At 44.6% G+C, this 22557-nt stretch overlaps 1 long non-coding RNA gene across 1 annotated transcript in view; it reads left to right on the top strand.

Annotated features, from left to right (window-relative positions):
- The window catches only part of LOC116892718, a 196999-nt gene that overhangs the window by 132539 nt on the left and 41903 nt on the right, over nt 1-22557 (top strand). The window lies entirely within an intron of this gene.

Genomic DNA, 22557 nt, shown 5'->3' with positions numbered 1-22557 from the left:
ATGCACACTACCACATCTGGATTTTTAAAATGTGACTTCCAGGGACCCAGCACAGGCCCTCAGACTTGCATGACAAACACCTCTATGCCCCTCCCCCCCCCAGTCATCTTTCCAACTCAGATTCTTGTTTTAAGGCAGATTTTTCTCCACTTGCTTTCTTTGAGTGAAAGGAAATGAAATCCTGACATCTCAGTATGTTTTTATGCCACTGAAACTTGAGTCAAATATAATTTGGGGCTAATTGCTTATGTGTTGATCCATTTATCTGTAATTCTAGCTGTGGCCCCTAGTCCCTTACTCTATACATGACCTCTGTGGTTCAGTAGGTTATGACTTGATTATCCTTGACTTAACCTGGAATTGTAAGTCCAGTAAACCCTACCTTTCCAAATTTAGTTTATTAAAAAAATATTATTTTTTTTATTTTATGTGCAGTGGCGTTTGGGCTGCCTGTACATTATTGTGAAAGTGTCAGAGCCCTGGAACTGGAGTTACAGACAGGTGTAAGTTGCCACGTGGGTGCTGGGAATTGAACCCAGGCCCCGTGGAAGAGCAGCCAGTGCTCTTAACCACTGAGCCATCTCTTCTGCCAGATTTACTTTAAAAAAAATAAGATTAACTTTTTCATGTCTGTATCTGTGTGAGTTTGTGCACAACACAGAAGTCTGAGAGCATCAGATTTAGAGGTGGTTGTGAGCTGCCTGACAGGGATGTTGGGAACCAAACATGGTCCTCTGCAGGAGAAGCAAGTGTTATTAACCATGAAGCCACCTTTTCAGGCCCTAAAGTTATTTTCTTTGGGGGGGGGTTAATGGGGGTCAGAATATCTTATCACAGCAACAGAAGTGAAGCTGTAATGTCCTCTCCCATGGTCACATCACGAGTGGTTTTGTCCATTAATGCTTATATGTACATATGTACATATTCATAAATTAAGTTCCAGATAAGAAAAAAAAATGTGGTATTTGTCTGAGTCTAGTTAATTTTGCTTAACATGACAATCTCTGGTTTTCTCTATTTTCTACAGTCCACTCACTTGTTTTTTAAATGTGTTTGTATGTATGGTATAGGTGCATGTATGAGGAATGTACGTAATACACATGTGGGTGGATGGTGGATACACAGGTGTGCACAAGTGTATGTCTACATATACATGTGTGCACACCGGCAAAGGCCAGAGAGTAATAAGTTCTCTTACTTACTGAGTTATCTCTGAAGCTGTATTATTGTTTTGGCACAGGGTCTCCTGTAGTCCAGGGTACCCCTCAAATTCCATATGTAGCTAAGGATGACCTTGAACTCTCAATCCTCTTGCCCCTACCTCTCAAGTTCTGGGGCCACTAGCATGCTTTACCATATCTAATTTATGCCGTGCTGGGGTTCAAACCCAGGGCTTTGTACATGATTTCTAAGCACTCTACCAACTGAACTGCATCCTTGCTCCAATTTTTCTAGACTCTGAGGCTCAGATCCAACTGTGTCACTCTACAGGGATTCTGTCAGGAGAAAACACAGAAGGTGTATTAGTAGCACAGATGGCAGACAGGAGCCTTGAGAGTCTGGTCCTCCCCATCCTTGGCCAGGTTGGTGTGATGACAGTAGCTTAATCATAGGTCTTCCCTTAGGGCGTTTTGGTTGCCTAGCAACCCAAACACGCTCAACCTGTTACCACAGAAACTTCTGCTAGGATGAGGAAATAAAGATGACTGAACATCAGCCAATCTTGGAGAATGGAATATTCTGGAACTTTGTATTAAACTAGGTATGTATTTACAGAGTTAGCCTGGAATCCACCAGTTAATTTCTCATTGAATATTTGTGAATAAATAAAAAATTTGAATTTAAAGGCAGTATGATGTTGGGCGTTGGTGGCGCACACCTTTAGTCCCAGCACTTGGGAGGCAGAGGCAGAGGCAGAGGCAGAGGCAGAGGCAGAGGCAGAGGCAGAGGCAGAGGCAGAGGCAGAGGCAGAGGCAGAGGCAGAGGCAGAGGCAGAGGCAGAGGCAGAGGCAGAGGCAGAGGCAGAGGCAGAGGCAGAGGCAGAGGCAGAGGCAGAGGCAGAGGCAGAGGCAGAGGCAGAGGCAGAGGCAGGTTAATCTCTGAATTTGAGGCCAGCCTGGTTTGCAAAGTGAGCTCCAGGAAGCCAAGGTTACACAGAGAAACCCTGTCTCAAACAAACAAACAAACAAACAAACAAACAAACAAACAGAGAGTATGGCATGGCCCGTATTGGCCTTGACATATTATGCAGTTATGGATGACCCTTGACCTAATTCTCATGTCTCTACTTCATGAATGATGGGATCCCAGGCATACACCACCATATTTAAAAAAAAAAAAAATACACGTAGGCATGCGTGGAGAGAGGTATCTTGTTTAGGGGGATTCCCACTGTGGGTAGCAATTTTCTCTATGGCGAGGTTCTAGAATTACAAAAAGGGAGAAAAAGGGGGCCTCCAAGATGGATCAGTGGGTAAAGCAGCTTGCCGCTAAGCCTGACAACCTGCGTTCAATCCCTGGAACACAACAGTGGGAGCATAGGATCGACCGTACAGAGTTGTCCTCAGAATTCCACACTCTCCAACTTGCTCCTTCTATTCTCACACACGTACACAGTTGAAAACAAATTTTAAAGGAGAAAGGAAGACGAGCACCAGCATTCGCCTTTGTACTTCTAGACTCTGGGCACGATGGGAGCAGTTGCTCTAAGCTCTTCTCATGTCGACTCCCCTCTCCGTGACAGACTGTATTCATGAAGCCAAAAGTAAACTTTCCCCCCTTAAGTTACTTGTTACAAGTATTTTATCACAGCAATGGGAAAAGTGAAGAATACATTGGTTTTTTTTTTTTTCTTGAAAATTTCAAAAAATAGTCCACTGCTTTTATATCCTTGGTGGGCGGGGCTTGTAAGAGTTTCAACCTTCTGAGTGTCCGGAGCTTGGGAACTTTCCGTGGCTTCTTGGGTCCAAATGAACCTACTACGTACAGAGTCACAGACTTATTTTCAGTGGCCCCTTTTACTTAATGAACATAAAATAAGAATAGTCTATCAATGTTGTCAAGCTAGGTGTACCAATGAGTTTGGAGACATTGAGGCTGGACCCCTACTCTGAACCTCTCCTAGAAGGGAAAGCACCATGATTGTCTCCCTGTAAGATTTAAAATTCTATAGGAAAAGGTAGAGGTGTCGGGGCTTTGTTGGGGCCCTTAAGGGGCTAGCTACTACTTACTCACAGTCAGAGGATGAGACTCAGAGTTCTATCTCTGGCCCTGAGTAGAGACACAGTCTACACTGCACTAAATCCTACAGTCTAGTGTCCCTTACCTCAAGGGTTAGTTCAACCAGGTGTAATGGTGCATATATCTCCAAAGCCAGAACTCAGGAGACTCTGTGAACTGAGGCCAGCTAGGGTTATGTAGAGAGATCCTGTTTCAACCCAAAAGAGGTTAATCCAATTGGGGTCTGTCAGTCACCCCTCTCCCCAAGGAAAGTTGATTCATGTGAAAGACGTGCTAAAGAAAAGGAGGGGTAATGATCTCCTAAAGCCTCTCCCTTGATGAAATTGTACAGATCTTCGTTGTTAACCCTTGCTTGCTTTTTGAGTTCTAGCACAGAAATTGTAACTTTTTGCCTATTCTTTGTATGATGACCCAAACACTAAACATGCTTGCCCTGACACTCTGGACTTTCTCATTACTTCCCTGGGTCAGTTCCACCCCACCCCACTATGCCTGAAGAACATGCAGACCTCCATCGCTGAATCTGCCGGCTTCTGTGGACCCTAACTTAAAAGGCCTCGCTTTCTCCCTTCCTCTTCCCCATCTTTCTTGTCACAGCAGCCGCTGAGAATTTCACCTGACCCGCCCCACAGATTCTGAGTTTTCTTTTGAGTCATTCTTTTATCAATGAAACTGAGAACCCACAAAAGGGAACTCTGACTCTCCAGTAACGTTGTCACCTCAGGTGAGACGTGAGGTGACAAGATGAAATTTCTCGACTTAGTAAGAAAACCACTTGCCGAGGTTGATATGATTTACTACACTTGACTAATTAATTGTGTATCCGTGTGTCTACACGTGCATGCTGGTTCTTTCTAGGTTTCCAACCTTTAAATTTACTGTCATTATGTGTTATGTATGTATGAGCCCGCACATGCCGTAGCACACACGTGGAGGCCAGAGGATGACCTCATGGGATCAGCTGTCTCCTTCCACCCTAGCGCGAGTTCCAAAGAGCAAATTCAGAGCACCAGGCGTTTACAGCGACTGCCTTTACTAGCTGAGCCATCTCATTTCTTCCTGCAAATCTATTTTTTAATGACAGATAATTGTACATATTTGTGTTTTGACATATAGATGCACCATCAAATCAAACTAATTAACGCAGGCATCACCTCAGATGGTATATGATCTGCTTTATTGCCAAGAGGATGAACTTTCAGTAATCTTTCCATATGTATGTTTTGAGCTCTGAAAGTCCTTATTCGAAGGCCCCAAATGCTGTTAGGACCACTGACAGGTGGTGGCAGACTGGAGCCCATTCTGTCCCCCTTCTTCTGACCCCTCCCTTCCTATGCCCATAACCACTATCTCCGAGGGAGATTTAGCAACTCTCTGCCCTTAGCAACAGAGGCAGGCCCAGACCATCACCATGGAAACTGCTTCAGGACCGCATAAAGGTGGGAGGAGCCAGGAACTGGAATTTTCCACTCTTTGGATTCAGTTCTAAACCATGACAGGCACACAGTGGTCCTTCATTAAATGTTTATTGAGAAAATGAATGACTAAAACATAATGCATACAGCAGGGGCGGACGGGAAGATACATCCAACCATTTTTGTTTTTAAAGATTTGTTTTTTATTTCCGTATATGAATGTTCTGCTTGTATACATGCATATGTAATATGTATATGCCTGGTCCCCCCAGAATCCAGACAAGATATTGGGTACCCCAGAACTAGAGTTACAGGGCATTGTGAGCCACCATGTGTGTGCTCTGGAGGAGCAGCAAGGCCTTTTAACTACTGAGCCACCTCTTCAACCCCTGCCCAGCCCCTTCATCCTCTGTGATGGACTGAGTTCCTTGAGCACACAGTACGCCAAACATAGAAATCAAGAATAACATTATCCATTGAGTTTTCTATTATTTTATCTCAGTAAATTAAAAAGAGCAATGGGTAAATAAGAACTGTGAATAGGGCTCAAATGCTAGGATACTGATCTGGCAGGCCTGACAGCCTGGCCCCAGGATCACGTAAATTGGGTGGGGTGGTGCACACCTGTAATCTCAGCACTCGGGAGGTAGAGGGACTACAGAAGTTCAAGGTTGGTTTCTGTTTGGCTTTTGTTTCAAGACAGAGTGTCTCTGTGCAGCCCTGGCTATCCCGGAACTTACTCTGTAGTCTAGGCTGGCCTTGAACTCAGATCCGCCTCCGCCCCCTGAGTGCACCATCATTGCCCAGCTAAATTCACAATTGTTATCAGGTACGTAGTGGGTTCAGGAGGCCTCAGCCATAGGCTCAATATCCTTACGAAGGATGTCTCCAAAGAGTAATCTGCATCCCCGCCCTATGAGAACACAGCAGGAGGCAGGCTGCAATCTAAACTCACCCTCAGCAGACAATGATTCTGTTGCTGCTCTGATCTCAGATGTGCAGACCTTCAGAAGAGTGAACATTTTGCTTCTACCATGAAAAATATTTATTGCATTTATTTAGGAGGTGTATTATGAGTGTACATGCCACAGCATGCATGTGAAGGCCAGAGGGCCAATTTTGAAAATCAGTTCTTTCCTACCACATTGGTCCCAGGGATCAACCTGTGTTGAGGTTTTGTCTGTCCTTCATCTCCCATTTACCTTCCTCATGCATTAGTTCCAACTTCTAGCAATTTATAGATCCAAATATGACTTTCTTGAAGTGGAAGATATAGGTAGTCATCTGTGTATGCACACGAGGGCAGCTACAAGGTCTACTTTGTCTGAAGAGAAATTGATCAATAATGAGAAACTGAGTTTCAGGACAGTCAGGGCTACACAGAGAAACCCTGTCTCAAAACAGGGGGGTTTGGGTAGGGGAGGAACAGGATTTTCATCTACAGAATCTATCCACTTACTTATGCTTCCATCTAACCACTCACTCTTTCTTTCATCCATCCATTGTGTGGCCATCAACCTTCCATTCTTACATACATGCATACACATTCATGGAGCCACCCACCTTCCATTCATACCTATAACCATCTGTCATTCATCCATCTATCATCCATCACCCATGCATCATCCATCCACCCAACTAGTTATGCATCCATCTACATGTCTGCACATCTACCCATACATCTATCCACCTATGCATCCATCCATTTGTGCCACCATCTACCTATACATCCCTTTATCCTCACATCCAATTCCCTCGGCAGTGTGCTAAATAGCCCTCCTTGCATCCTAGTTCTCAAAAATTGTAACTATTGTCTGATAAAACAAAATGGATTTACAGATGTTCTTAGGTCAAACTTTTGAGCGAGAGATATTATCCTGGGTTGTATGTGTAATATGTATAATACAAAATGTTCTTATAAGAGAAAAACAAAGTCGAGAGGGTCAGCTTAATGAAGAAGCACTTAATAAGCATCCATGAGTGCCGAGGTTTAACCCTTAGGAGAGTTAAAGGGGGAAAGAGAAGAAAGCACAAGGGAAGGGGGTGGTCAGAGGGATGGAAGAGTGGAGGGAGAAAGACAGTTTTAAAGGCATCACCCCACTGGCTTTGAAAGCAGAAGAAGAAACATGAACCAAGAGATACAGGTGGCCATGGACTTTCTTCTCAGAGGCTGCCAGAGAAGCCAACCCTCTGACACTTGGCCCCATGAACTACAGGACAATTGATTTCTGTTGTTTTAAATTGCTCCATTTTGTGGTCATTTGTGATAACATAATAGGAATACCATTCACTCATTTACTCTTCCACCTAGTTATCACCCATACAACCACCCAGCCACCCAGCAGCCACACATGTATCCATTCCTTGTCCATCTTTCTATAAACATTTTATGCTTCCCCACAATCCTTCTATCCAGTCATTCATCCATGTTTGCTCCATTCATCCATCACCCATCATTCATGCATACGTACATCCTCCATTCATGATCTTCCACTGTCCATCCATCCGCCATCTATCCAGGATCCTTCCATCCCTGTATCCACCGCCTTCCATCCCTCTATCCATCCATCTACCCATCCATCCATCCATCTATTCAACCATCCATCTATGCATCCCTCTATCCATCCTCTATCTATGATCCTTATCCATCAATCCACCCACCATCCATCTATGATCCTTCATTGTATTCATCCTGCACATATAATTCTTACATCTGCCTTCCATTTATAATTCTTAGCCATCAATTATCCATCCATCCATCCATCCTCTATTCATCCTTATTCCATCTTTCATCCATTCATGATTCCTCTGTACATCCATTCAGACTGCTATCAAGCCAACAAAGAAATGAAATGTTTCTCCAAGAAAGTGTGAGTACTTTAAATATATATTAATTTTTATGTAGTGCATTGAAGAGCCACAAACTTTTCCTGTACTAGGCTAGATAGTATGTTTAGCTTTGTGAACCATATGTTCCAATTTACAACTCTACTTTGCCATTGTAGCAAAAGGAGAAAAAAAAAGCAGTTGCAGACAAAACATAAATGAAGGGTGTGTCTGTGTCCCAATAAAATCATGCTTTACAAAAACAGAGCAAGCCATCTTGCACGAGACTCCTAACCATCTGGGCCTGAAATGATTCAGCCTCTAACTCCCTTCCTGACCAAATCTCATCTGTGTTCTCTCCTATATCCTCCTAAATGCAGCCTTCATTACAACTCCACAGGAGTAGTGGCAGCCACTAACTGTAAGGCCTCTCTCTGTCTGCCTCTGTCTGTCTCTGTCTGTCTGTCTCTGTCTCTCTCTCTGTCTCTTTGTCTCTCTGTCTCTCTCTCTGCCTCTCTCTCTCTCTCTCTCTCTCTCTCTCTCTGTGTGTGTGTGTGTGTGTGTGTGTGTGTGTCTGTACTGGCAGGTATGCAGAAATAAGACAATTTGGAATGTTGATCATCTTCACCCTTTTGTTTCTACTATGTTGCACACTCCATTGTACCTCAGGCTAGGCGGCTGCACACTCCATTGTACCCCAGGCTAGGTGGCCCATATGCTTTCAGCCAATTCATCTGTCTCCACCTCCCTTCACATTCTCTGGCCTTTTCACACATGTACCAGGGATGGAACTCTGGGAGCCATCTTGCCAACCTGATCTTGGGGTCTAAGCTTTTCACATTCCTTTTTGGTTGAGGGATAAGACATGTAGTCTTTAGGCTGACCTTAAACTAGCTAAATAGCCAAGGGTACTTTTGTATTCCTCCAGCCTCTACCTTGCAGTGTGCACCATCTCCCATGGGTTTAAAATAAAAAGTTTTTAATGAAAAGAGCTTTTGAACGTGTGCTGAAAGTTAAAAGAATTTCTCACTAAACACTCATTTACCAACTCTCCAGTCTACTGCCACTAACATTTTTCTTCTTTTTTTTTTTCCTCTTAGTTTTAATTAAATTTCAGTTATGGTACAACTAAGATTGTCTCAGCTCTAGGAGGGCAGAGAGCAGATTCCTTTTCAGTACATAATGTTATTCTCCATGTCTGGGGAAGTGTCTGGCTTACATAAGGGGTTCGGTCGATATTTCTGATTGAATGCGGGGGTGAGACACTGGCCTTAGGAGATACTTGAGATTTCTCTCACGTCCGCGGTGTCTGCTGAAACCAATATTCGCTTTCCGCAGAGACACTGACGATGACGCATTTTGACGTGTGCGAAATGCGCACACGATTGACCTGTGCGGGGGACTTTTGACGTCTTTTGCCACGTTCCTCTCATGGGGTTCTCATCTTCTCGAGGACAGGTCTAGGAGCTCAGGCGGTTGCCATGGAAACCTCCGATGGAATCAGGGATGCAAGGGGCTGGGGGAAGAAGCAGAGAGAGCTGCAGGGAATGGAATTTTCCAGGCTCTGCAGTAAGATGGTGGCTTCAAAAACCAAAGCTCGCCTCGATCGCCTGTATCTGTTCTGATCCCTGGACTTTCTCAGTGACCATCAACTTCCACAGCCTTGCGTTTTAGGAGTCTGAAATTCTGGGTTCCTCAATTCCCCCCATTACTTTAAAAATATTTTATATTCTATCTGACTGTCTATCTTTTGTGTACAACCACCCCCTATTTCCCACTCTTATTATGCAAAACGCAAACTGTAGTTCACCCCAGATCTCGTGCCTCAGACCAGTGTTTCCTACTTAGGGGTGTGGGGGGGTAGGTGCATGTGAGTGTAGGTTCCCATGAAGACTAGAAGAGGGTATGCCATCCCCTGGATCTGGAGTTGCAGGCAGGTGTGAACAACCAGATAAGGGGTTCTGGGAATTGAACTCTCGTCCTTTACAAGAACAGCAAGTGTTCTTAACCACTGAGCCATCTCTCCAGTCCCTACTTTTTCTTTCTTTTCTTTTCCTTTTTTAGAGGTAGAGTCTTATAGGGTAGCTTAGGCCTCCTCATTCTCTTTGCAATCCTTCTACCTCATCTTCTCAAATGCTGGGATTATAAGTGTGAGCCGCCACACCTATTTGGCTTCTATTTGGCCATCCAAATTTATAATTTACTGGGTATTATAAAATTACCAATTTATGTACTATAATGCACCTTTATTTGTGAGAAACACATGCCAAGTGTCCCAGTGGATTACTAAAACCACAGATAGCATTGATACTTATCAATAACACAGAAGTTGATCTGGTAACCAAAATGGCTGCTATTAGTAGCCTATAGAGCATGGGTATCCCAAAACCAGAGATCATTAACATCTCAGACGAACCCAAATGGAGTGGTGCAAGAGTTACATTATTCTACTGATAATCATTTGTACCTTTAAAAAAGTTTGTGCTTTTTATTTCTAGAATTCTCCATTTAACTGAAACTTTTAAAAAAAGGGTGCTGGAGTATAAAGGAAGGCCATATGTTAGCTTCACTTACATGGTCAGTACATGGCAGATCTAGGGCTCAAGCCTTGGCAGTAAGTCTCTTAGTCTGTAGTCTTTTTTTTTTAAAGATGTATTTATTTATTATATATAAGTACACTGTAGTTGTCTTCAGACACACCAGAAGAGGGCATCAGATCTCATTACAGATGGTTGTGTTCCACCATGTGATTGCTGGGATTTGAACTCAGAACCTCTGGAAGAGCAGTCAGTGTTCTTGTCTACTGAGCCATCTCTCCAGCCACAGTCTGTAGTCTTAGGCCAAGAGTTGCTTGTACTCAGATGTCCATTTGGAGGCAGTGCACCTGAGACAGGAGCATATGATCTTAGACAAGACTTTATCATTATCTGACTTCGGTTTTTTCTTGCTATTTTTCTTGTGTGACTTTTCCTGAGGAAACACAAAAAAACACCTCTTCACCCCAGACAGGGAGCTAATAACAGACCATAGCAAAGATTTCATGCAAATATATCTCCATGAACCAATGGTTTGTTTTGTTTTGTTTATGATATCTAGCATTGCCTGGATGATTCAAAGGCAACTAGGTCAAGGAAAGGTACAACAGGATGGTTGACAGCTCTTAAAGAATGCATTCCGGGAGCTTCCTGTAGAGTCTCCACTGAAGAGACTCCTGTACAGTCTATATCTCCATCTCCACTGGATTACTAGGGAAGAAGCCTTTCTTCCTTAGTAATCATTACTGTTTATATAACACTAAGAAGAGGTCTTGTGGGTCTTGTAACTTCCTAAGCAATTTATTCACAATATACAAAGTTGTTCACTTACCCAACCATCCATACAGCAATCCTTTACATATCTAGTTTTTATAGTTTGCTTATTTTCATTTTATGTGTGTTGCTGTTGTGACTACCTGCAAGTCTGTGTGATAGTGTCAGATCATGGAGTTACATACAGTTGCGTGCTGCCATGTAGGTTCTAGGAATTGAACCTGGGTCCTCTAGAAGGGCAGTCAGTGCTCTTAATTACAGACAAAGCTTGCCTCAAACTCAAAGATCTGCCTGCTTTGGGCTCTCAAGAGTGGGATTAAAGATGTGTACCAACATGCCTGACCACACATCTATTTATTATCCCATCCATCCATCTATCTATCTATACATTTATCCTTCTGTCTCTCTGTTAACCCTTCCATCCACATTTCTATTCATCCACCCAGACCAGATTTCCATCCATCCATGTATTTATTAATCAGCTCATCAATCATCCATCCATTAACACATCCATCCACTCATGCACCCATCCTCCCACCCATCCATCCATCCATCCATCCATCCATCCACCCACCCACCCACCAACCCACCCACCCATCCCTTCATCCATCCATCCACTCATCCAAGAAAGGAAATAGATTCTGAAAAATATTGTTAATAACTTCCTTATACATTTCCGTGTTGATCCTTTATGTATAGTTAATCTAAAGGCCTCTGCACAACCTCTGCCCAGTTCACACTCTGAATCCACCTTCATACCTTTTCTCTTTTGCTCTGCTCCCTTGTGTTCCTCTGACACAACAGTTACCCTCCAGCTTCACGTGCTTCCAAGTCAGGCTCCCTTCTATCTACAGTGGCCATTTCCCTAATAACCTCAAGGCCCTTCCCTCCTCACTCCATTCAGGCCCTCTATAACAGCATCATCTCCAAGAAGAATCCCTCAACAGAGCTCCTCCCAAAGGACCCTCTGTTCCTCTCTGCGTCTCATCTGCTTACATTTTGTAGAATTGGCCCCCATCAGCTGTTTTAGGCTAAAATGATTGCCAGATGAGTCCCAGCAGTGAGAGAGCTAACAGGGAGAGTTAGCCTTGTCTTCCATTTTGTCAACTACTTTTAACTGACTCTCCACTCACAGTGGGACTTTAGTAAGTATATTCAGAATAAACACATATCAACAGTTACTTTTTGTTCCACCTTTTGTGGACAGGAGCTCACCATGTAGCCATGACTGGCCTCAAACTCACCATTGCCCTGCCTTGACCTCTCAAGTGTGTATGACCTTGTCCAATACACACATACACATATGTGTGTTTTGTATGCACATATATGCATATAATATATATGTATATAAAACTGTGCATGTGTGCCAATGTGTTTCTAATATATGTTATATATAATATACACATATATGTATATTAAATCTGATTCTTAGAATGAATGTATGGTTCACATAATAATGGAAACGGTATTTTTATTTCTCCATTGGTTTTGGTTCTCTGGGTGGAAAACAGAATGTATGAAATGTCAAATAGGTCAGTGAGTATAATATGCCTATGTATCTAAGTATCTAGACAGGCATCCGGATATGAATATATACTGGATAAATGAATGGTGAGATATAAACTACAGTGAATCTTAACTTTACTTTGAATCAGTAGAAGCTGACACTTTGCCACTCTCCTACTGCAAAGACCGGAACAAGTGACGCAGTTCAATGTGAACAAAATACAAGATGCAGGGCTGAAGCAGAGCCTAGGCAGCCAGCCTCACCCGCTCCAGTGGCATGACTCTGACGTCCACCTGAGTCTCCTCCACTCCCAGCTCAGGAGCCCACACAGTCTGCAGCAACAGGGGCTGGCTCAGGCTGTTGCCAGGGAAACCGCAGCAGGAGGTGTGTGTGTGTGTCTCTCTCTCTTTCTCTCTCTCTCTCTCTCTCTCTCTCTCTCTCTCTCTCTCTCTCTCTCTCTCTGTGTGTGTGTGCAGAAGGTAGGGAGAGGTGGGGAGGAGAAACAGGACAGCGTGATCCTTAAGGACAGGGATATTCTATCCCCCCCAAATCAGACCATATGCAGATTCTACACACACACACACACACACACACACACACACACACACACACACACACACACACACGGCCTTCAGCACATGTGAGAGAGCCAGTGTCTGTGTTCTGACACCATTTTGTGGTGGGCAGAGCTTCCTTCCATCACAGTGAAATTTGTTCTTCGAGACGCAGTTGTGCAGATGTTTCCATCCTGAGCCTGGGGACTTGAGATGGCCCAATGACCTCACCCTCTCTACAGTGAAACTGCTGTGAGGAGAGGAATTGGGCATGGGGAAGGTGGGGTGCTGACTGTTCCCACAGGACACCTGCGCTGTCTGCAACTCACATCAGTACTCTGGGACCCCCAACAGAGCCACAGAGAGTCAAGTCACCTCCACCCAGGGAGTCAGCACAGTGCAGCTGAACTCTGAGTATGCAGAGGACGCAGGCAGTGGAGTGCTGGGCTGAGGCAGCTCCAGGCTCAGGGAAGAGCAAGCATGAAGCATGACACACTTCCTGTTTGACAGGAACGTGGTGAAAACCACTGGCTTCTGAAATTAAGTGAGCAAAGGAGCAACGGAATGGAGGGACAGACAGATAGTTAGCCGCCCGGACAGCCATGCTTCTTCCCGTGTAGGCCTTGGGTTTAGTGGTCTACCCTCACATTCCTGTGATTCTCAGCTATTTTCTCTTCTTGTTATTTTTAAATTTTAATTGTGCTCATTTATTTTTGTGAGGGGAATGGTAGGTGCATGAACTCTTATGCGGGTCCTCAGGTTGAGTGTTCTTTCAGGTTCTAACAGTCATGGCTTCAGTTTGTGTTTTGCAAGTAAAATCCAGTGACTACTGTTTCATCACCTCTGACCTGTCTGCTTCTTGGATCCACTTCCAGGCCACTCATTCAGGTTCTAGGCTATCATGGATTTTGGCGATAGTCGAATCCTCCCTTGAAATGGACCTGCCTTAGTGCAAGGCCCTGGGAAACCATGGGGACAGATTCAGAAAGTCTGGGAAGCCACACAGTCCTCTAGGGTTTCAAACACAGCCATGGCTGGAAAGGATCAGATCTCCATATATGGTTTGTGTCCTCAAAGCAGACCAGACTCTGTCTGCTCTGACGTGATATCTGTCTGTGACAGACTTTCCTCCTGGGCATGGGTTGCAGGACTTCAGGATCCTGTAGAGGTGTGGTTGCCTGGGGAGGCTCAGAGGTCAATATGTGGGTTAAACTCTGTATCTGGTCCTTCTCAGTCAGCAGGAAACTGATGAGACCAGCTCATTCCTACCACTGACGCTCCCACACTGAGCATTACCTCTTCCCTTCCCTTGGTCCCAGTCTTCCCTACCCTGCCATGGCGTTTGTGGCACACAGTTCTCCCTACCCACCCCCACGCACACACACCACCATCTTTCTTTCCAGTGTCTTTGTATTAGTTAGTTGTGTCATCATCTCTGTGATAAGAAACAATGTGAAGAAGGAATGGTTTGTGCCCACAGTTTCCTGATGGAGTCCATTATAGTGCAAAAAATCGTGAGGACAGTCACCTGAGGTAGCTGGTCACATTGTACCCATCATCAGGAAGCAGTGGTAGTGATCCACTCGATTTCTCCTTTTCATTGACTTCAGGACCCCAGCCCTTGGAATGATGTCATTCACACTCACGATAGATCTCATCATCTCCTTTAACCCAGTCTAGAAAGTTCCTTCATTGACAAGTCGAAAGAGGTTCGTGTACTAGGTGATTTTATAACAACATGTCAAGTGGACAATCAAAATTAATTGTCAGTCTCCTTTATAAGAACAAAATTATTTTACTCATTCATTCATTCATTCATTCATTCATTTGTAAAAGGCACATATCACAGCATGTGTGTGGAGATCAGGGGACAATTTTTAGAGGTTAGTTTTCTTCTTCCACCATGTGGGTCCCTAGAATCAAACTCAGAGGGTCAGGCTTGATGGCAAATGGCTCCTGATGACACCCCAAAACAGATATAAAGATAAAATCATGGAAATTTATGCAGTACACACACCCCCATGGTCATCCTGCTCTCTATCTACCTACCCTTCACCTTTCACATTCATTTGATTCTAGAGCACTAAAGATTTCACCACGTTCCTGTCAAACAGGAAGTGTGTCATGCTTCATGCTTGCTCTTCCCTGAGCCTGGAGCTGCCTCAGCCCAGCACTCCACTGCCTGCGTCCTCTGCATACTCAGAGTTCAGCTGCACTGTGCTGACTCCCTGGGTGGAGGTGACTTGACTCTCTGTGGCTCTGTTGGGGTCCCAGAGTACTGATGTGAGTTGCAGACAGCGAGGTGTCCCTGTGGGGAACAGTCAGCACCCCACCTTCCCCATGCCCACCTCTCCTCACAGCAGTTTCACTGTAGAGAGGGTGAGGTCATTGGGCCATCTCAAGTCCCCAGGCTCAGGATGGAAACATCTGCACAACTGCGTCTCAAAGAACAAATTTCACTGTGATGGAAGGAAGCTCTGCCCACCACAAAATGGTGTCAGAACACAGACACTGGCTCTCTCACATGTGCTGAAGGCCTACTGTGTTCAAGTTGTGTGTGTGTGTGTGTGTGTGTGTGTGTGTGTGTGTGTGTGTGTGTGTAGAATCTGAATATGGTCTGGTTTTGGGGGGGAGAGAACAGCCCTGTCCTTAAGGATCACGCTGTCCCTTCTCTAATTCCTCATTCCCCTCTTGCTGCAGTTTCCCTGGCAACAGCCTGAGCCAGCCCCTGTTGCTGCAGACTGTGTGGGCTCCTGAGCTGGGAGTGGAGGAGACTCAGGTGGACGTCAGAGTCATGCCACTGGAGCGGGTGAGGCTGGCTGCCTAGGCTCTGCTTCAGCCCTGCATCTTGTATTTTGTTCACATTGAACTGCGTCACTTGTTCCGGTCTTTGCAGTAGGAGAGACATGTTGGGCCAAAGCCTCCACTGATTAGAAAGCTGTGAGCTCCAGCAGCACAGCAGCATGTGTTCTCACTGTTCCCTTAGGGCTTATTTACATGTGTGCAAAGAAGTAGGCAGGTATCCAGACCTCCGAGTGTTCATGGATCTCTTTTATGTCTTCCCTGACCTTTCATGAAAACATGCAAGCAATAATAGTAATAATAATAATAGCAACAAACACAAACCCTATTCGTGTGCTCAGATAGATCATATACCTACCCCTACGCGTCGAGGTGGGCGAGTGTGTGAAAGCGCTCTTCTCCATGTATGATGACTTCAATTTGTTCCCTAGAAATACACGTAGGGACGGAAAGGACCCATTTCTGCAAGTTGCTGTTTTCTACATATAGGGTGGTACATGAGATCTCTCTCTCTCTCTCTCTCTCTCTCTCTCTCTCTCTCTCTCTCTCTCTCTCTCCCTCTCTCTCTCTCTCTCTCCCTCTCTCTCTCTCTCTCTCTCCCTCTGTGTCTCTGTCTCTCTGTGTGTCTGTTTCTCTTTCTCTCATACACACAGACACAGACATGCACACACACACACACACACACACACACACACAAAACCAATGTAAAAATTTAATTTTGAATATACTTACTAAAGTCCCACTGTGAGTGGAGAGTCAGTTAAAAGTAGTTGACAAAATGGAAGACAAGGCTAACTCTCCCTGTTAGCTCTCTCACTGCTGGGACTCAGCTGGCAATCATTTTAGCCTAAACCAGCTGATGGGGGCCAATTCTACAAAATGTAAGCAGATGAGACGCAGAGAGGAACAGAGGGTCCTTTGGGAGGAGCTGTGTTGAGGGATTCTTCCTGGAGATGATGCTGTTAGAGAGGGCCTGAATGGAGTGAGGAGGGAAGGGCCTTGAGGTTATTAGGGAAATGGCCACTGTAGATAGAAGGGAGCCTGACTTGGAAGCACGTGAAGCTGGAGGGTAACTGTTGTGTCAGAGGAACACAAGGGAGCAGATCTGCCTGGTGGGGAGTGAGCAAAAGAGAAGGGATGGACATATAAATAACTGGGTAAATGAGTGGGTGAGAAAACTCATGAATGGACGGGTAGAGAGAAGCATGGATGGGCAGATAGATCTATGAATTAATAAGCGGATAAGTGAATGAATACATGGATGAATGAATGGGTGGATGGGCTACTGGATAAATGGATGAATTAATAGATACATGGGAGATTCACTGATTTGTTCATTAATTAATATTAATTGAGAGATACATGAATGAAGAATGGGTGAATGAATGAATGAATGAATGAAGAATAGGTGAATGAAGGATGGGTGGATTGGTTGATGGAAGAATGAAAAGGTGGATGCAAAGGCTGAGGAACGTATGAGTTGACCATTGAAAGACAAAAGTGTGGATGAAAGTATGTTTGAATCTTTAGATGGGGATGTGCATGGGTTTTTTTTTTTTAATAAATATCTAATTGGTTGTATGGCTATTTCTCAGAAATACACTTTTATTTCTTCTTCAAGGATCATTTTTGATTGTAGAGTTTCCCTGGTTTTTATCCCAGCTCATCCAACTGGGTAGGTCATGATTGAGATACGTGAACATAGACATTTTTTGGTAGTAAAGAATTGGTATATAAATGACAATGGGAAGATGTATAATATAAAATTAGCACAATATATAAACATTTCAAAAGTGCAAAACAGACAAGAAATATAAAGGGAGTTCTCTGCGGTCTCACTCCCTGGTTGGAGAGGAGTGTGGCTCGAAGCTGTGGGGAGCTAAAAGCCAGAGATCAATCACACGGGGAAGATACGCTATCTGCTGACTACGTGTTTTGGAGATGGACTTTACTCTATTTACAGATTTTAACGTTGTTAGATCTGAGGTGTCACGTTCCACACAAATGGAAAACATCACCAGGTGTGTAAATGTGTTACTACTGGCCAAACACTCAACCACAGGCTACTGCCACCTTTCCAAACAACACTCCGGAAGCATAGCTGATCCACATTTTCTGCCTTGATTACCTCACAAGCTTTTGACACTTCTTCAGCATCAAAATAAAAGTCCAAGTCTTCACCTTCACCACCACCACCACTACCACCACCACCACAACCACCACCACCTCCTCCTCCTCCACCACCTCCTCCTCCTCCTCCTCCTCCTCCTCCTCCTCCTCCTCCTCCTCCTCCTCCTCCTCTTCCTCCTCCTGTTCTTCCTCCTTCATCTTTCCTCAGTTTCCTGAAGCTTGGATTAAAACCCTCTCCTGCACTGGGAAGATGGTCTAGTGGTTAATCATTTGCAGAGCCAACATGAGGGGCAGAGTTCAGATCCCCAGAACCCATGAAAACAGCAGATGGCCATGGTTGCCTCCCTGAAATGGGGATCCTCAGAGGGAACTGACTAGGCATAACTAGCCCTATTAACAAGGTTTGTTTGAGAGTCCCTGCCTCAATCAACAAGGTGGGAGAGCAGCCGTGGATGATTCTCAACAAACATCAACCTCAAGCTTCCATATGCATGCACACAAATGGAGCCTCACATGCTCAAACACGATGTACACACATAAATGCATACTACACGTTTTTTTTAAAAGCTATTCTTTACTGTGGACCAAAGCAATAGATGTTGCCTGGTTTGTCTCTGAAGGATTTAAGGAAGACTAGCTAAGCAATAGGACTCATCTTGAAGCTAATTGCTTCAAATTCATAACACTGTGTGTGTGTGTGTGTGTGTGTGTGGTGTGTGTGTGTGTGTGTGTGTGTGTACACCCACATGCTTGCATTTCTTTCCTTCTACTATGTAGCAAAAGGGCTAAGCTTAGCAGCTAGTATGCAACAGTAATGGTCTTGGGATGTTTATAGATTCAGCCAGCACTGATAAGTGTGTTTTAGTTCCATCCCATTATTTCTGTGGCTTAGCAAGACTTAAGGGCTGGGACCAGCTCAGCATTCAAAGTGAAACTGGCTTTTTGTGAAAATGATAGGATTGAGGAGGAGGAAAGGATCACTGGGGAGAATATGGTACTCTGTGTGCTTCATCTTCAGCGTCCCATAGTAAGGATTTGATCTATCAAAGAACCCTGTGGACACAGGCCTCAAGCATAACGTGAATCCAGGCTGAGTCCTGGACTACCCCAGACCAGTGGATGCCACATGTTTGCCTTGCCCTATGTGTGTGTGTGTGTGTTGAATTAAATTTTTAAAAAATGGAAACTAATACAAAACAAAAACTGTAATATTGTGTGTTTTCTACACTACAGTTAGTTACCTTCCTTGATCTAAGGTGATTTCTATGTATTTTTAAATTACATTTATTTTTATTTTATTTTATTTTGTGTGTGTATACATTCACATGCCATAGTACAAGTGTGAACAGAGGACAGCCTGCAGGAGTCAGTTCTATCCTTTCATCGTGTAAGTCCCCAGGATCAAACTCAGGCAGAGTTTCATTAGGGCTACTTACAGGAGCTAGGGGAGGTGTCCATTCCAGGAGCATAGTCAACTTGCCAGCAGCTACACCACTAACTTCGGGTGGTTTTAATCACTAATTTGGGATGATTTTAATCACTCAAGAACATTTGGCAATGTCTGAAGACATTTTGGGTTACCACAAAGGGAAAGGTGATTTGTTCTGGGTACTCCTAATGAGCAGAGGTCAGAGTTGTCATTCAGCATGCTGTAGTGCCCAGGACAGCCAGTTGCTTTTATACAAAGAATTATGAAGGTCCAAATGCCAGCCATGCTGAGACTGAGCAAAGCCATGCTGTACAATAGGAACTTCTCCCACAAGCATATCGGAAAGCAAGTTTGGCATCACGGTGTGGAAATGTGAAATGTGCTCACACTAGAGCCAACTGTGTACTGAGCCCCTCACAAACACATAGGACAGGAATGCATTGTGTCAGACAAGGGAGAGAAAAGGCAGCCAGCCCCAGGAAATTAAAGAAAAGCTGGCTATCGGTTGCATCTAGGGACACGGCGTGCCGAGCAGACAGCTGTGGTTTCAATGCTCTGCTGGCCATCGTGAGCTGCTTCCAAGAAGCTGCTGACCCCCTGAGTCCTGTGGAAATGCAGTTACTTCCTGGACCTCAGGTGAACCTTTAGCTCACCTCCCATAGGATTCCACCCACAGTGAGTCCTGGGAACCCAGCTTGAATTTTGCAACTGGATCCTGTCTTGAAATTTATATTGTGTTCTTGGATACTTTAGACTGTGTGTCAAAAAGCTTCTCCCACTGGTACCTTGGTCTTTCTTTCAAACCTTGACCAATGCAAGCTGGGAAGATGGTTCTGTTGGTAAAACACTTGTTTTGTAAGCACCAGGACCTGAGTTCAGTCTTCAGAGCCCATGTTAAAAAAAAACAGCTTTGCTAACACATCCTCTAATCCCAGCCCTGGGAAGACAGAGACAGGAGGATCCCAGGGGCTCACTGTTCAGCCAATCAAGCCTAATTAATGATCTGCAGGTCTACAGGAAATCGTCTCTCAAAGACAGCGAATGGCCCATTCCTGAGGATAACACAAAAGGCTTTCCTCTACCCCGTTCCCCAAAACACACACACACACACACACACACACACACACACACCAGACAAATGAATTTTGGGGGGTGTGTTGTTAAGGAACAATTGTTTGGTGATACTTATTAAAAGTACAAGAGAGACTCCCTTCTGAACCATCTCAGTGGGTATAGGCAATGGGATTTGTGCAGTCAAGAGACACATTGAGTTCACTGCAGCAAAGATGTGTGAGAGATTTAGATCAGAGTGTGGGGCCATCAGTGGACAGAAAACCGATAGGAGAAATCATCAGGTACAGGGGACATCCCCCTACTGCCTCTTGGGGATGGCAGAAGGATGCCTGATGAGAGACTGATGGTATCTCAAGACTACGGAGCATTTAAATCATAGCCCTCTGTTGTGACCAGATGCATCTGGTTATGCTTTAGTACCCTGGGGCTGGCTGCCCTTTCACCTCTTAAGGAACAGACCCAACAGGTTCTTACTGAAACCCAGTTGGAGACTGGGGAGGGGTGGGGGTGAGAATCTAAGTTGGTAGAGTTCCGGCCCAATGTGAACAAAACCCCGAGTTCCATCCCCAAAGCTGCACAAGCGCGGTGGTGTATAGCTATGATCCCACTACCTGGGAAGTGGACAAGATGCTATGGAAACTTAAATTCATACTCAACTGCATAGCTAGTTTGAGGTCCACTTGAGATATACAAGACATTATTTTAAAAAAAAAAATGGGGCTGGGGAGATTGCTCAGTGATTAAAGCATTTGCTACAAAAGTTTGAGGCCCCAAGTTTGAACTCCCGAAATCCATGCAAAGTGCCTGGTAAATGTGGGCCTGTGATTCTAGCCTTAGACAGTGGGTGGCAGAAGGACATCCCTCCCTACAGCAAGCTGGCTAGCCAAAGCTAGCGGGCAAGGCTTGAGAGACCACGCCTCCGTGAATAAAGTAGAAAAGAGAGTGACTGAGGATGATTTGCAACATCAACCCCATGTCTCCACATGCACATACATGCTCCCTCATGCATGCAACACACATGGGAAAAAGGAGAAAGAATGCAACTGAATTTTGTAAGGAAGTATACACATTGGTACAGGACAAGGTTCAGGACCCTGATCAGAGTTTGGCCAACTGAAGACTATTTCCCAATATGGAGGGGCAGCGTTGAGAGTAGGAGAAGTCCTCATTGTCCATCAGCTCCCAAAGTTTATGCCCCTGTAGTATTTCTTTTCCCCAAGTATAGAGAGTGGGGCTTCTAACCTATGGAGAGCCACAAAGGAGATAGGAGGTTATTTTATGAATATGTGGTAATAATATGACCCTGTCAAGCCAGCAATATATTCTAGATTCTTTTTGTTGGCTTGATGAAGGAGTTGTACTGAGAAAGGCCAGGAAATGCAGGTGGTCCTGCAAGAACATAAGGCAAGCTTCCAACAGGAGTCAAGGAAGGGGCCTCCACTTCCTACAGCTGCAAGGAAACAGAATCTGCCAGCAACCCCAGGCTGCCTGGCCAGAGATCCTTCCCCAGTTGAGAGCCCAGACATATTGCCCCCTAGATTCTAGCCTTGTGAGACCCGAAGCAAAGAACCCAGCTGAGCCACACCCACTTTTGGCCAACTGGAAAGCTATTGTTTGAAGCACTAAGTTGGGGGGGAGTATTTGTTGGCTAGTAATTAAAAGCAAATTAATTGAATCTCGAAGAGACAGTTCAGACGACCTGAGTTCTGTCCTCAGTACCCATATCCAATGGCTCATTTATGCATGCAATTCCATGTCCAGGAAACCCTCTTTCTGGATTCTGAAGGGGCACCCGCATTCACACATGCACACACACAAACACCATACCACATATGCACACATACTACACCACACTACACACACACACACACACACACACACAGCATGCCACAGATGCACACATACATCACACTACACCAAACACACACACCCTACCACATATGTATGCATGCTACACCTCACCACACTAGACACACACACACCACCACCACCACCACCACCACCACCATCACCACCACGGTCACACAATTTAAAATAAAAATGCTAATTTTTAAAAATCAATACCTATGACACAAGAAATTCTGGAGTTTTTAGACCATAGGTCAAGAGAAACCAAAGAGCCATTAGCATAAATGAATAAGGAATCCTATTGATACATGTTGATACGTGCGTATTTTAGTTCAGGTAGGGTGTAAAGGAGAGAAGACCTGTAATGGATAAGCCTAGCATGCCTCTTCTCAAGGGCCATCTGACTCTGTCACATCCCAGTCCA

Source organism: Rattus rattus, chromosome 2, assembly GCF_011064425.1.
Source record: "Rattus rattus isolate New Zealand chromosome 2, Rrattus_CSIRO_v1, whole genome shotgun sequence".
NCBI classification, from domain to species: Eukaryota; Metazoa; Chordata; class Mammalia; order Rodentia; family Muridae; genus Rattus; species Rattus rattus.
The sequence above is the reverse complement of the archived record's forward strand: the minus strand, read 5'-3'. Positions and strand labels throughout refer to the sequence as shown.